The following is a 17183-nucleotide window of genomic DNA, read 5'->3' on the forward strand; positions in this document are numbered from 1 at the left end:
TTGCTATAAGTAGTCATGTGAATTTGGTATTCGTTTGATATTTTGATGAGATGTATGTTGTCATCCCTCTAGTGGTGTCATGTGAACGTCGACTACATGACACTTCACCATTGTTTGGGCCTAGAGGGAGGCATTGGGAAGTAATAAGTAGATGATGGGTTGCTAGAGTGACAGAAGCTTAAACCCTAGTTTATGCGTTGCTTCGTAAGGGGCTGATTTGGATCCATATGTTTTATGCTATGGTTAGGTTTACCTTAATACTTCTGTTGTAGTTGCGGATGCTTGCAGTAGGGGTTAATCATAAGTGGGATGCTTGTCCAAGTAAGGACATCACCCAAGCACTGGTCCACCCACATATCAAATTATCAAAGTACCGAACGTGAATCATATGAACGTGATGAAAACTAGCTTGACGATAATTCACATGTGTCCTCGGGAGCGCTTTCCTTCATATAAGAGTTCGTCCAGGCTTGTCCTTTGCTACAAAAAGGATTGGGCCATCTTGCTTCACCTTATTTACCTTTCTTACTTGCTACTCGTTACAAATTACCTTATCACAAAACTATTTGTTACCGATAGTTTCAGTGCTTGTAGAGAGTACCTTACTGAAAACTGCTTATCATTTCCTTCTGCTCCTCATTGGGTTCGACACTCTTACTTATCGAAAAGCTACGGTAGATCCCCTACACTTGTGGGTCATCATGTATATGTTCTATATGTCGTGCAGTGTGGTGCTCACTTATTAACTGTTTTGTTAATTAGTTGTCGTCTTCAGTTAACTGTTTGGTTCAATTTTGCAAATGTGATGTTCAATTCTTCAGGCTGCAATTTTGTATTGTCTTCCATGTGATAAATAAATTGAATTTATCTTTACAAAATACATGAGAAACGAATACAATTGCTATATTTCCAAGTTGTTAAGCATGCTTGGTTTGGTTATACATTGTGCAATGTGGTGCTCAGTTAACGTTTGGTTCATTTGTGTAGTGGAGTTTAGTTAATTGTTTGGTTCAATTCTGCAATGCGATGTTCAATAGTTGTGGGTGCATTCTATTATTGTATACCATGTGAGGAATAAATTGAATTTGGTTGTAGCAAATACATGAGAAACAAATACAATTGCTACAATTGGTTGTAGTTATAACTGTTTGGTTAACTGTCTGATCTTCTATTAGGAGTATGTTATATTGTGCAATGTGGTGCTTAGTTAATGTTTGGTTCATTTGTTGTGGTGTTTAGTTAACTGCTTGGTTCGATTCTGCAATGTGATGTCCAATTGTCGCGGGTAGAATTTTGTAATGTTGTGCATGTGAGGAATAAATCGAATTTGGCTGCACTTAATACATGAGAAACATATACAAGTGCTATATTTCCTAGTTCTTAATCATGCTTGGTTTGGGTAAATGGGTTTTCCGTGTGTCTTGAATTAATCTGATGAATCTGCAATGTGCTTATTTTTCATCAACATATTTTACCGATAGCATGCGAACCATTACTTAACCTGATGACTAACTACCTTATATGTATTGCAGGGAAACAATGGGAAGCACTGACGTTTACAATCGAGGTTAGCACGTGCATGGTCCGTTCTCTAATAGCACATTATTGTGCAATTGCAGGAACCATTCTAATATTTTGGTTTTTAACAATTTGGTCTTGCACATGTAGGTCCTGCTGTCAGAGGTTTTGACCCACTGTTCGACCCTTTTTGCATCTGGGGAAATGAGTTGTTCGTGAATATCAATCAAATCAAGAAACTTAGAAGATTGTTAGGATAAAGAAATTAGCGACAAAAAACAATAGGATCTTTGTCTGCACAATGAAGAAGACATCAGTTCACTACAAGATGGTACTAACTATTATACCTTGCCTTTTTTATTCCTTTGCCCCATTTCCAATATAGAGAAGATATTTATGCACATACTTGTTTTCAGGCCTTTCCAAAGCAGTTCACTGATGATTACCTCTTGATAACCCACAAGTATAGGGGATCGCAACAGTTTTCGAGGGTAGAGTATTCAACCCAAATTTATTGATTCGACACAAGGGGAGCCAAAGAATATTCTCAAGTATTAGCAGCTGAGTTGTTAATTCAACCACACCCGGAAACTTAATATCTACAGCAAGGTATTTAGTAACAAAGTAATATGATAGTAGTGGTAAGGTGGAAAAAGGTAACGATAGCAAAAGTAATATTTTTGGGTTTTGTAGTGATTGTAACAGTAGCAGCGGAAAAGTAAATAAGCGAAGAACAATATATGAAAAGCTCGTAGGCATTGGATCGGTGATGGAGAATTATGCCGGATGCGATCGATCATGTAACAGTCATAACATAGGGTGACACAGAACTAGCTCCAATTGATCAATGTAATGTAGGCATGTATTCCGAATATAGTCATACAAGCTTATGGAAAAGAACTTGCATGACATCTTTTGTCCTACCCTCTCGTGGCAGCGGGGTCCTATTGGAAACTAAGGGATATTAAGGTCTCCTTTTAATAGAGTACCGGACCAAAGCATTAACACATAGTGAATACATGAACTCCTCAAACTACAGTCATCACACGTAAGTATCCCGATTATTGTCACTTCGGGGTTAACGGATCATAACACATAATAGGTAACTATAGACTTGCAAGATAGGATCAAGAACTCTCATATATTGATGAAAACATAATAGGTTCATATCTGAAATCATGGCAATCGGGCCCTAGTGACAAGCATTAAGCATAGCAAAGTCATAGAAACATCAATCTCAGAACATAGTGGATACTAGGGATCAAACCGTAACAAAACTAACTCGATTACATGATAAATCTCATCCAACCCATCACCGTCCAGCAAGCCTACGATGAAATTACTCACGCACGGCGGTGAACATCATGAAATTGGTGATGGAGGAAGGTTGATGATGATGATGGCGACGGATTCCCCTCTTCGGAGCCCCGAACGGACTCTAGATCAACCCTCCCGAGAGAGTTTAGGGCTTGGCGGCGGCTCCGTATCGTAAAACACGATGAATCCTTCTCTCTAGATTTTTCTCCCGCAAGTGAATATATGGAGTCAAGGTTGAGGTCGGTGGAGCGTCAGGGGGCCCATGAGGCAGGGGGCGCGCCCAAGGGGGTAGGGCGCGCCCCCACCCTCGTGGACAGGTGGTGACCCCCCTGACGTAGATCTTTCCTCCAGTATTTTTTATATATTCCAAAATAATTCTCCATTGATTTTCAGGTCATTCCGAGAACTTTTATTTCTGCACAAAAATAACACCGTGGCAATTCTGCTGAAAACAACGTCAGTCCGGGTTAGTTCCATTCAAATCATGCAAGTTAGAGTCCAAAACAAGGGCAAAACTGTTTGGAAAAGTAGATATGACGGAGACGTATCAACTCCCCCAAGCTTAAACCTTTGCTTTTCCTCAAGCAATTTAGTTGATAAACTGAAAGTGATAAAGAAAAAAATTTACAAACTCTGTTTGCCCTTGTTGTTGTAAATATGTAAAGCCAGCATTCAAGTTTTCAGCAAAGATTATGAACTAACCATATTCACAATAACACTTAGGTCTCATGTTTACTCATATCAATGACATAATCAACTAGCGAGCAATAATAATAAATCTCGGATGACAACACTTTCTCAAAACATTCATAATATGATATGACAAGACGGTATCTCGCTAGCCCTTTCTGAGACCGCAAAACATAAATGCAGAGCACCTTTAAAGATCAAGGACTGAATAGACATTGTAATTCATGGTAAAAGAGATCCAGTCAAGTCATACTCAATGTAAACTAACAGTAATGGATGCAAATGACAACGGTGCTCTCCAACTGGTGCTTTTTAATAAGAGGAGGATGACTCAACATAAAAGTAAATGGATAGGCCCTTCGCAGAGGGAAGCAGGGATTTGTAGAGGTGCCAGAGCTCGGTTTTGAAATAGATATGAATAATATTTTGAGCGGTATACTTTCATTGTCAACATAACAACCGAGCGATCTCAATATCTTCCATGCTACACACATTATAGGCGGTTCCCAAACAGAATGGTAAAGTTTATACTCCCCCTCCACCAACAAGCATCAATCCATGGCTTGCTCGAAACAACGAGTGCCTCCAACTAACAAGAATCCCGAGGGAGTTTTGTTTGCAGTTATTTTGATTTGATTTGCATAAAGCATGGGCCTGGGCATCCCGGTGACCAGCCATTTTCTCGTGAGTGAGGAGCGGAGTCCACTCCTTTTGAGAATAACCCGCCTAGCATGGAAGATAAAGATAGCCCTAGTTGATACATGAGCTATTCGAGTATACAAAATAGAATGTTTATTTGAAGGTTTAGAGTTTGGCACATACAAATTTACTTGGAACGACAGGTAGATACCGTATATAGGTAGGTATGCTGGACTCATATGGAACAACTTTGGGGTTTATGGAATTGGATGCACAAGCAGTATTCCCGCTTAGTACAAGTGAAGGCTAGAAAAAGACTGGGAAGCGACCAGCTAGAGAGCGACAACAGTCATGAACATTCATTAAAATTAATGAACACCGAATGCAAGCATGAGTAGGATATAATGCACCATGAACATAAATATCGTAGAGGCTATGTTGATTTTGTTTCAAGTACATGCGTGAACATGTGCCAAGTCAAGCCACTCGAATCGTTCAAAAGAGGATACCACCCTATCATACCACATCACAACCATTTTAATAGCATGTTGGCACGCAAGGTAAACCATTATAAACTCCTAGCTAATTAAGCATGGCATAAGCAACTACAATCTCTAATTGTTATTGCAAATATGTTTCTTTCATAATAGGCTGAATCAGGAACGATGGACTAATCATATTTACAAAAACAAGAGAGGTCGAGTTCATACCACCTTTTCTCATCTCAATAAGTTCATCCTATAATCATCATTATTGCATTTCACTTGCACGACCGAATAGTGTGGATAAGAATAATAGTGCACATGCATTGGACTAAGCTGGAATCCGCAAGCATTCAATTCAAGAGAGAAGACAAGGTAATATGGGATCTTTGTTAGATCAACAATAATGCATATAAGAGCCACTCAACATTTTAATCATGGTCTTCTCCTCTCGACCCCCAAAGAACAAGAAAATAAATAAAACTATTTACACGGGAAAGCTCCCAACAAGCAAAAGAAGAATGATAAAATTTTTTGGGTTTTCTTTTTAGTTACTACTACTACAGGCATGGAAAGTAAACTAATTAAAAGCTACAACTAATTTTTTTCTTAAGGTTTATCAAACACACAAGAAGAAAGCATAAAAAGGAAATAAACTAGCATGGATGACACAGTGAAAAAGTATGAGCACCGACAACTAGCATGAGTGTGTGAACATGAATGTAATGTCGGTGAGAAATACATACTCCCCCAAGCTTAGGCTTTTGTCCTAAGTTGGTCTATGGCCACGGTTGGCCTGGCGGATATCCAAAGTTGTAACTGGGGTCGTACTGAGATGCAGCGGCAATTGCCTGATGAGTTGCAGCTTGGAGGCGAGCTGCCTCCGCCCTTCTTTCATACTCGGTCGCCTCCTCCCTGGTTATAAAATATCTCCCCTTTGCCTGAAAGTCAAAGAAAGCGGGAGCAAGGAGAGCGACGTGATAGGTGCGTCGTCTGTCAAAGATTAGTCGATACTGGAGGGACTGGTCGTTCCTCTCAACAAACTGATGACTGATGTCTACTACACAACCTTCTTCTTGTAGACGTTGTTGGGCCTCCAAGTGCAGAGGTTTGTAGGACAGTAGCAAATTTCCCTCAAGTGGATGACCTAAGGTTTATCAATCCGTAGGAGGCGTAGGATGAAGATGGTCTCTCTCAAGCAACCCTGCAACCAAATAACAAAGAGTCTCTTGTGTCCCCAACACACCCAAAACAATGGTAAATTGTATAGGTGCACTAGTTCGGCGAAGAGATGGTGATACAAGTGGTATATGGATAGTAGATAAAGGTTTTTGTAATCTGAAAAAATAAAAACAGCAAGGTAACTAATGATAAAAATGAGCACAAACGGTATTGCAATGCGTTGAAACAAGGCCTAGGGTTCATACTTTCACTAGTGCAAGTCCTCTCAACAATAATAACATAATTGGATCACATAACTATCCCTCAACATGCAACAAAGAGTCACTCCAAAGTCACTACTAGCGGAGAACAAACGAAGAGATTATGGTAGGGTACGAAACCACCTCAAAGTTATTCTTTCCAATCAATCCGTTGGGCTATTCCTATAAGTGTCACAAACAGCCCTAGAGTCCGTACTAGAATAACACCTTAAGACACAAATCAACCAAACCCTAATGTCACCTAGATACTCCAATGTCACCTCAAGTATCCGCGGGTATGATTATACGATATGCATCACACAATCTCAGATTCATCTATTCAGCCAACACATAGAACCTCAAAGAGTGCCCCAAAGTTCCTACCGGAGAATCACGATGAAAACATGTGCCAAACCCTATGCATAGGTTCATGGGCGGAACCCGCAGGTTGATCACCAAAACATACATCAAGTGAATCATGTGATATCCCATTGTTACCACAGATACGCATGGCAAGACATACATCAAGTGTTCTCAAATCTTTAAAGACTCAATCCGATAAGATAACTTCAAAGGGGAAACTCAATCCATTACAAGAGAGTAGAGGGGGAGGAGAAACATAAGATCCAACTATAATAGCAAAGCTCGTGATACATCAAGATCGTGCCAAATCAAGAACACGAGAGAGAGAGAGAGAGAGAGAAAGATCAAACACATAGCTACTGGTACATACCCTCAGCCCCGAGGGAGAACTACTCCCTCCTCGTCATGGAGAGCACCGGGATGATGAAGGTGGCCACCAGAGAGGGATTGCCCCCTCCGGCAGGGTGCCGGAACGGGTCTAGATTGGCTTTCGGTGGCTACGGAGGCTTCTGGCGGCGGAATCCCAATCTATTGTGCTCTCGGATGTTTTTAGGGTATATGGAGATATATAGGCGGAAGAAGTACGTCAGGGGAGCCACGAGGGGCCCACGGGGGTGGAGGGCGCGCCCAGGGGGTGGGCGCACCGCTACCTCGTGGCCTCCTCGTAGATCCCCTGACGTGCACTCCAAGTCTTCTGGGCTTCTTCTGATCCAAAAATAAGTTCCGTGAAGTTTCAGGTCAATTGGACTCCGTTTGGTTTTCCTTTTCTGCGATATTCTAAAATAAGGAAAAAAAAGCATAAACTGGCACTGGGCTCTAGGTTAATAGGTTAGTCCCAAAAATCATATAAAATAGCATATAAAGGCATATAAAACATCCAAGGTTGATAATATAATAGCATGGAACAATCAAAATTTATAGATACGTTGGAGACGTATCAGCATCCCCAAGCTTAATTCCTGCTCGTCCTCGAGTAGGTAAATGATAAAAATAGAATTTTTGATGTGGAATGCTATCTAACATATTTATCCATGTAGTTCTCTTTATTGTGGCAAGAATATTCAGATCCATAAGATTCAAGAAAAAGGTTTAATGTTGACATAGAAATAATAATACTTCAAGCATACTAACCAAGCAATTATGTCTTCTCAAAATAACATGGCCAAAGAAAGTTATCCCTACAAAATCATATAGTCTGGCTATGCTCCATCTTCACCACACAAAATATTAAAATCATGCACAACCCCGATGACAAGCCAAGCAATTGTTTCATACTTTTGATGTTCTCAAACTTTTTCAATCTTCACGCTATACATGAGCGTGAGCCATGGACATAGCACTATAGGTGGAATAGAATGGTGGTTGTGGGGAAGATAAAAAGGGAGAAGATAGTCTCACATCAACTAGGCGTATCAACGGGCTATGGAGATGCCCATCAAAAGATATCAATGTGAGTGAGTAGGGATTGCCATGCAACGGATGCACTAGAGTTATAAGTATATGAAAGCTCAAAAAGAAACTAAGTGGGTGTGCATCCAACTCGCTTGCTCACGAAGACCTAGGGCATTTTGAGGAAGCCCATCATTGGAATATACAAGCCAAGTTCTATAATGAAAGATTCCCACTAGTATATAAAAGTGACAACATAGGAGACTCTCTATCATGAAGATCATGGTGCTACTTTGAAGCACAAGTGTGGTAAAAGGATAGTAGCATTGCCCCTTCTCTCTTTTTCTCTCATTTTTTATTTTTTTATTTTTCTTATTTGGGCCTTCTCTTTTTTATGGCCTCTTTTTTTTATTTGGGCTTCTTTGGCCTCCTTTTTCGTCCGGAGTCTCATCCCGACTTGTGGGGGAATCATGGTCTCCATCATCCTTTCCTCACTGGGACAATGCTCTAATAACGATGATCATCACACTTTTATCTACTTACAACTCAAGAATTACAACTCGATACTTAGAACAAGATATGACTCTATATGAATGCCTCTGGCGGTGTACCGGGATGTGCAATGATGCATGAGTGACATGTATGAAAGAATTATGAATGGTGGCTTTGCCAAAAATACGATGTCAACTACATGATCATGCATAGCAATATGACAATGATGGAGCGTGTCATAATAAACAGAACGGTGGAAAGTTGCATGGCAATATATCTTGGAATGGCTATGGAAATGCCATAATAGGTAGATATCGTCGCTGTTTTGAGGAAGGTATATGGTGGGTACAAGGTATCGGTGAAAGTTGTGTGGTACTAGAGAGGCTAGCAATGGTGGAAGGGTGAGAGTGCGTATAATCCATGGACTCAACATTAGTCATAAAGACCTCACATACTTATTGCAAAAATCTATTAGTTATTGAAACAAAGTACTACGCGCATGCTCCTAGGGGGATAGATTGGTAGGAAAATACCATCGCTCGTCCCCGACCGCCACTCATAAGGAAGACAATCAATAAATAAATCATGCTCCGACTTCATCACATAACGGTTCACCATACGTGCATGCTACGGGAATCACAAACTTTAACACAAGTACCTCTCAAATCCACAACTACTCAACTAGCATGACTCTAATATTACCATCCTCATATCTCAAAACAATCATCAAGTATCAAACTTCTCATAGTATTCAATGCACTTTATATGAAAGTTTTTATTATATCCCTCTTGGATGCCCATCATATTAGGACTAAATTCATAACCAAAGCAAATTACCATGCTGTTTAGGACTCTCAAAATAATATAAGTGAAGCATGAGAGTTCATCTATTTCTACAAAATAAATCCACCACCGTGCTCTAAAAAGATATAAGTGAAGCGCTAGAGCAACAACAAACTACTCCGAAAGATATAAGTGAAGATCAATGAGTAGTTAAATAATTATTTAGCTATGTGAAGACTCTATAACATTTAATAATTTCAGATCTTGGTATTTTATTCAAACAGCAAGCAAAGCAAAGTAAAATAAAATGACGCTCCAAGCAAAACACATATCATGTGGTAAATAAAAATATAGCTCCAAGTAAAGTTACCGATGAATGAAGACGAAAGAGGGGATGCCTTCCGGGGCATCCCCAAACTTAGGCTTTTGGTTGTACTTGAATATTACCTTGGGGTGACTTGGTCATCCCCAAGCTTAGGCTCTTGCCACTCCTTATTCCATAATCCATCGAATCTTTACCCAAAACTTGAAAACTTCACAACACAAAACTTAAAGTAGAAAACTCGTGAGCTCCGTTAGTATAAGAAAATAAATCACCACTTCAAGGTACTGTAATGAACTCATTCTTAATTTATATTGGTGTTAAACCTACTGTATTCCAACTTATCTATGGTTCATACCCTCCGATACTACTCATAGATTCATCAAAATAAGCAAACAACACATAGAAAACAGAATCTGTCAAAAACAGAACAGTCTGTTGTAATCTGGATCAAACGTATACTTCTTGAACTCATAAAATTCTCAAATAAATTTATGGACCTGAGGAATTTATCTATTAATCATCTGCAAAAATAATTAACTAAATAGCACTCTCCAAATAAAAATGACAGCAATTCTCGTGAGCGCTAAAGTTTCTGTTTTTTTACAGCATGATCAACAAGACTTTCCCAAAGTCTTCCCAAAGGTTCTACTTGGCACAAACACTAACTAAAAGCATAAAACCACATCTAAGCAGAGGCTAGATGAATTATTTATTATTAAACAGGAGCAAAAAACAAGGAACAAAAATAATATTGGGTTGCCTCCCAACAAGCGCTATCGTTTAACGCCCCTAGCTAGGCATGATGATTTCAATGATGCCCACATAAAGGATAAGAATTGTAACATAAAGAGAGCATCATGAAGAATCTGACTCGCGCATTTAAGTCTAACCCTCTTACTATGCATAGGGATTTTGTGAGCAAACAACTTATGGGGACAAGAATCAACTTGCATAGGAAGGTAAAACAAGCACAACTTCGAAACTTTAAGCACATAGAGAGGAAACTTGATATTATTGCAATTCCTACAAGCATATATTCCTCCCTCATAATAATTTTCAATAGCATCATGAATGAATTCAACAATATAACCAGCACCTAAAGCATTCTTTTCATGATCTACAAGCATAGAAATTTTATTACTCTCCACATAAGCAAAATTCTTCTCATTCGGAATAGTGGGAGCATCATAAGAGACTCGAATATTATAAATTGTTTCCACATTAAAAGAGTAATGTTCAGAAAAAGGGTAATCATAATCATGACAAGTTTTATAAATATAATCATCACTACTTTTTATAGCATATGTATCATCACAATAATTATCATAAGTAGGAGGCATGCTATCATCATTATAAATTTGCATATCAAAACTTGGGAGACTAAAAATATCATCTTCATTAAGCGTAGCATCCCCAAGCTTGGGACAAACATTAATTGCAGCAAATATATTCTCAAAAACATCATCTTCATCAAACATAGCATCCCCAAGCTTGGGCCTTTTCATATCATAAGCATAATCACTCTCATCATTAACAGTATAGATAGCACCAATAGTGTAGCAATTATCATATTCTTCCAAGCAAGTTCCAAAAAGATTTTCAAGATCATAAGAAGTATCATTATCTTCCACAATTATATTTTCACGAGGCACAATAGTAATAGGAGCAGCATTATTTGGGAAAGATATCTTTTTACCTCTCTTCTTTTTTTCTTTTCTTCTTCTTCACCACATCATGTGTGGGTTCAATCCTCTTTTTGGAGCTCCTTATTAATGAGATTGGTTGAATAGGAGGCTCCTCCTCGTTACCTGATTCATCATAAGAAATAATAGGAGGATATTGGGAAGTCTCTTCCCTTTCATTGGTATTCTCTTCATCTTCTATTTGTTTTCTTTTCTTTATGTAGTTGGCAATATAAGGATTTTCAATACAATTCACCGCACAATACATATAAATTTCCTCTAGATCAAAATGAAGAACTCTATCAAGGGCAAATTTTGGAATATCCTTAGTTATACATTTCATTTCTTCATAGCCCAAGAGCAAACTAAGTTCATTATGATGTTCAAGGGAAATCAAGTCATCACAATTTTTTGGACACGATACGATCATGAAAAAATTTGCATTGGGTATTGAAACGATCATGTTCATTGCAAAGCTCACAAGTATGGCCAAGATAATTTAAATTTTCAACACATTCATCTAGCTCTTCTTGCAACAATTTAGTTTCTAAGTACTTACGCCTCTTGCAATATCTATCTTCCCTATTTGGTGTGTACTTACAAACCCAATGTACTCCACAAAAATTGACATGTTTATAGGAGACATCATAACTAGTGCAATCATCATTAGTATCATGGATATTCGAAGAATTCGTACTAACAACATTGCAATCATGCTCATCATTCAAATATTTAGTGCCAAACATTTTATAGATTTCTTCTTCTAGCACTTGAGCACAATTATCCTTTCCATCATACTTACGAAAGATATTAAAAAGGTGAAGCGTATGAGACAAACTCAATTCCATTTTTTATAGTTTTCTTTTATAAACTAAACTAGTGATAAAACAAGAAACTAAAACACTCGATTGCAAGATCTAAAGATATACCTTCAAGCGCTAACCTCCCCGGCAACGGTGCCAGAAAAGAGCTTGATGTCTACTACACAACCTTCTTCTTGTAGACGTTGTTGGGCCTCCAAGTGCAGAGGTTTGTAGGACAGTAGCAAATTTCCCTCAAGTGGATGACCTAAGGTTTATCAATCCGTAGGAGGCGTAGGATGAAGATGGTCTCTCTCAAGCAACCCTGCAACCAAATAACAAAGAGTCTCTTGTGTCCCCAACACACCCAATACAATGGTAAATTGTATAGGTGCACTAGTTCGACGAAGAGATGGTGATACAAGTGGTATATGGATAGTAGATAAAGGTTTTTGTAATCTGAAAATATAAAAACAGCAAGGTAACTAATGATAAAAGTGAGCACAAACGGTATTGCAATGCGTTGAAACAAGGCCTAGGGTTCATACTTTCACTAGTGCAAGTCCTCTCAACAATAATAACATAATTGGATCACATAACTATCCCTCAACATGCAACAAAGAGTCACTCCAAAGTCACTAATAGCGGAGAACAAACGAAGAGATTATGGTAGGGTACGAAACCACCTCAAAGTTATTCTTTCCAATCAATCCGTTGGGCTATTCCTATAAGTGTCACAAACAGCCCTAGAGTTCGTACTAGAATAACACCTTAAGACACAAATCAACCGCTGCCTTAGGTAGGATCGGATCACATTGTCATGAAGTCTCCTTATTATGTAGAGCGGGTATCTTGGATTTTTTGAGGCGACCGGGCTTTTCTCTCTCCGCAGCATCTTGTCATGAAGTCTCCTTAGATCGCCGTATATGGCCTCTACCGCTGCCTTAGGTAGGATCGGATCACCGGGGATATGGTATATATTTCGCCGCACCTATGATAGGTATACGGTCTTCAACCCAAGGCTGCGAAGGCGGCTGGCTCATAGAATCGGCTTTGCCTTTCTTCGTTCTCTTCCGATGCTTCTTTGCTACTAGAAGTGAGCCTATCATACGTTCATCCTCTGGCAATTCATGCACCAACTCATCACGCTCAAACCCTGAGTACTCATACTGATGAGCCATCAATCCTCCGTCTTTATAGGCGCCGGTATTGAGATACTGTAGAGGGTCATCACCCTCGTCGATAGCATCATGCATTACTTCTTCGACGGTGTCGACGTCATCAGCCACTAATGGAGCCTCTTCCTCATGTCGTCCGCTATCACCCGGCACGAAAGGCGACGCTAATTGGGTGAGTGGGGTGTTGGTGTTCATACCTTGCTGAGTCTGCTTGGTCGTGGGTGTGCTCCCAGCCGCTCCAGACAAAGCAGACTCTTCGGCCGCAACAGGACCCAACTCTTGCAATCGCCAAGCTGCCGCGGGGTCTCATCATCATCTCCCCCTAGTGCTACCGGAGGAGCCAAATTCTCGTGGCCTAGTTTGACACTGGCCACGGAAACCTTGAAGACGTCAGGGGGGATCGGTCGGCTGTGGAACAATGCTTCCTTCGGCTTCACTATCGTCGCCTTTCCCACATCCTAGTTTGTAGCACAAGTCATGCCGAAATTCACAGAAAATTTCGGCATGACCTTTGCTACAAAGTGGACAAATTGAGCGCCTGAAATTAGCCGGAACGAAAATGAGTCAATGTTCCGGCAAAACATAGGCCACTCAGAATCATTCCCTACAAACAACGAAAGGCCACTTGAGCACAATCGAACCACTTCAATGTTGCATATAACAGTACCACTTAAGAACCTGTACATGAGCAACTACAATAGTAGATATACATGAGCAAACACTATTGAGGAATTTGCATATAACATGACCACTTCAAATTTGCATCTCCTAGTGTTTGACACTTCAAGAAAATCTACACTCATGCTCTCTCAAACTCAATTCAAAACCAAATATAGATGGATGAATCCTAGAAACCTAGAACATTTACATATTTCTGTCCTAATAAAAATTATGTCCTAATATAAATTATGAACCCTAGAACTCAATTTCTGTCCTAAATTTTAAATTATGAACCCTAGAACTCAATTCAAATTATGTCCAAAATTTCTGTCGTAATAAAAATTCAGTAAAAATTAAGAACCTACTGGACTTGCAACACTAATACAAATTTATATTTTTATATTGAATTTTTCTCTAAACTAAACCCTATTGCCCTAATTAACATCTAGTTAAACCCTACTACCCTAACATTTCTAGTTAAACCCTGCTGCCCTAACCCTACTACCCTAGTACTTAAGCATCAACAAGTACTAACTAATTAGATGAACCCTAGCTAGCTACTTAAGCATCTACAACTACTTAAGCACCCATTGATGAACCTTAGGAATTATACAACTACTTAAGCATATATTGGGTGCAGAACAACTATACAAGTACTTAAGCAACTATACAACCCTAAAATATATTTAGTTAACTACTTAAGCATATACAAATTTGTCCTAAAATTATATTTAGTTAACTACTTAAGCATATACAAATTTGTCCTAAAAATTATATTTAGTTAACTACTTAGCATATACAAATTTGTCCTAAAAATTATATTTAGTTAACTACATTGGGTGCACAACAACTATACAACTACTTAAGCATCTACAAGTACTAGCTAATTTGATGAACCCTGACTAATTAGATGAACCCTAGCTAATTTGATGAACCCTAGGAACCCTAGCTAGGCAGAGGTAGGGGAGGAGGAGGAGGAGGTGTAGGCGTGCTCACCTCGGGCGTCGGCGGAGTTAGGGAGCAGGAAGAGGCAGAGCGACCGAGGGAGAGGGCATGCGGCATCGAGGTCGGGGTCGGGGCTCGGGCGCGCAGCGAGGGCGGCACCAGATGGCCACCAAGGGCAGCAGAAGGTGTGCAGAGGGCGACGGGAGGGCGCGCGGAGGCCGACGGCGATGTAGGGCGACGGTGGAGGCGATAGCAGAGGTGCAAGTGGGGATTTGGGGGAAGTGGCCAGGAGGGAAGAAAAACTGCACGGGAGTTAAGTCAGACATAGCGGTAGCGTCGGTCCGGAAAAGAGCTATAGCTAACTTAGCTATAGCGCTGGCTATCAAAACACGCTACTGCTATAGGCAGTAACTATTTATTTTCCTTTTTTTCTATTTCCTTTTTCTTATTTACTTTTCTTTTTTTCCTTTCTCCTTTATTTAAGGAACTTATCTATAGCGGGGGTATACAGAACGCGCTACTGCTATATTAGCTATAGCGCTTGTTTTGAACGCACGCTACTGCTATGCCTTTCTCCTTTAATTTTCTTTTTATTTTATTTTCCTTTATCCTTTTTCTATTCTTTCATTTTCTTTTACTTTTCTATTTGGTTTTCATTTTATTTTATTTTCATTAGTAGTAGCGCTTTCCACATAAAACACGCTGCTACAACCAACTTAGCGGCATCGCGTTTTCCCTAAGATTGCTACTACTATTTCTAGCCTGCCGAGAATAGTGTGGGGATTTTAGTAGTAGCACTTTTTGTTGCGGAGGAGCTACTGCTACCATCATAGTTGTAGGGTGTTTTCTTACCAAGCGCTACGGGTAAATAGCAGTAGCACTTGTTTATTGACCCGCGCTACTGAGAAACTTCTGTGTATAAGGTTTTGCCTAGTAGTGCCACAAGGCCTTGCGCGCGTTTCTCCAGGTTTGTCGATAGCCCCGACTACAAGTTCACTACGGTGGACACCATCAATAATGTAAAAGCGCTCAAGGTTTCAGGCTTGGCCTACCAGAAACTTGTCAAAAATCGTGGCCACTACAGGGTCTAGAGCAGCAAGAAGGAGAAGGGCTCCCTTGTTGACCTCGCATCGGCCATCATTGACCCCTACTACAAAGATATGATGGAGGATGCCAAGAAAAATCTTGCATCCTAGCACGGAGTCTGGATGAATCTTACCTCAAGTCCGCAGCCAAGAAAATGTACACGTGCTACGAGATGCATAGGCGGATTGTTGACACGAGGGAGTGCCTCCTTCCTATAATCGATGAGGGATCGAGCCACCAGCAGAGCAGTGGCGACAAGCATCACAAGAAGAAGTAGATGATGATTAGATGATCGTTTATCCTACTTAATTATGCATGTAATTGTTACTTTGGTGTGTGCAAATGTCACTAGTTACTTATATAATTGGATGTTTAATTTGGTTATACAATCATGTCCTTATAAGTATATATATATATATTGTTGTTCTGTAGAAAGAGCAAATCACATCGTACATGGACTAGACTAGGGAACCCGCCCGTGATGATTTCATCAATCGCTGACAATTGTATCCAACAAGCGTCTGTCCACAACACACATGACATATAAGCAGCAATCGTATGTGTTATTATCGGTCTTCGCACATATTTTTTTATTATAGACCTATTTGCCGCAGATCACACACATCTTGTTAAGTTGAACCATTTCTGTTGTTTTCGCTCATCGCAAACATCCAAGTGGACTGTGTGTCATCTATCGCACACACCTTGATCCGGTTGATCATTTTTGTTGTGTTGCCTAATCGCAAACAGTTCATCCAAGTGAAATGTATGCCGTATATTGCACACACGTTGATCCGAATGACCGTTTCTTTTGTTTTAGCTCATCACAAACAGTTCGTATGGATAAATTGTATGCCACGTATCACACACGCAACTATAATCTGAATCATGCTTGATATCTCCGCCATCGCACACAGTTTGTCTTATTTGTGGCGGTTTTATTACGACGCTGGTTGTGATGCATGCATCACACACAGTTGGGTCGAAGGGTAACTGATTCATGTGTCACGTTAGCAGCATCCTGCATCAGTGCTAGGTCGGAACCTGTCGGCCACGATGGCAACGACACCCGAGGGTGTCTTTTTCTTCTCGTAGACGTCATTCGGGCCCGCCCCACCTCACGGTCTCTCGGGTGAAAACCCTAGGGCGGCGACGACGCTCTTGGCATCGTGCCCTTCTTGAAGGCGTCATCATGAGAGCTATGTGGCGGTGGGTGCCGCTTGGGTACGTCGGCAGTTGCAGATGGCGTGTCCCTCTTCCTCCATGTGGCAGTTGTTCCGGGGAAAACCCTAGATCCGGGTCTCCCGGATCGGATGATGATGGGACTTTGGTGTCGTTCTCCCTCCAGGGGCATGGTCTTGGAGCAGTGGTTCACTTGAGAGGCCAACAGGTGGAGAGTGTTACATCGACCGC

Source organism: Triticum urartu, chromosome 1 (assembly GCF_003073215.2).
Source record: "Triticum urartu cultivar G1812 chromosome 1, Tu2.1, whole genome shotgun sequence".
NCBI classification, from domain to species: Eukaryota; Viridiplantae; Streptophyta; class Magnoliopsida; order Poales; family Poaceae; genus Triticum; species Triticum urartu.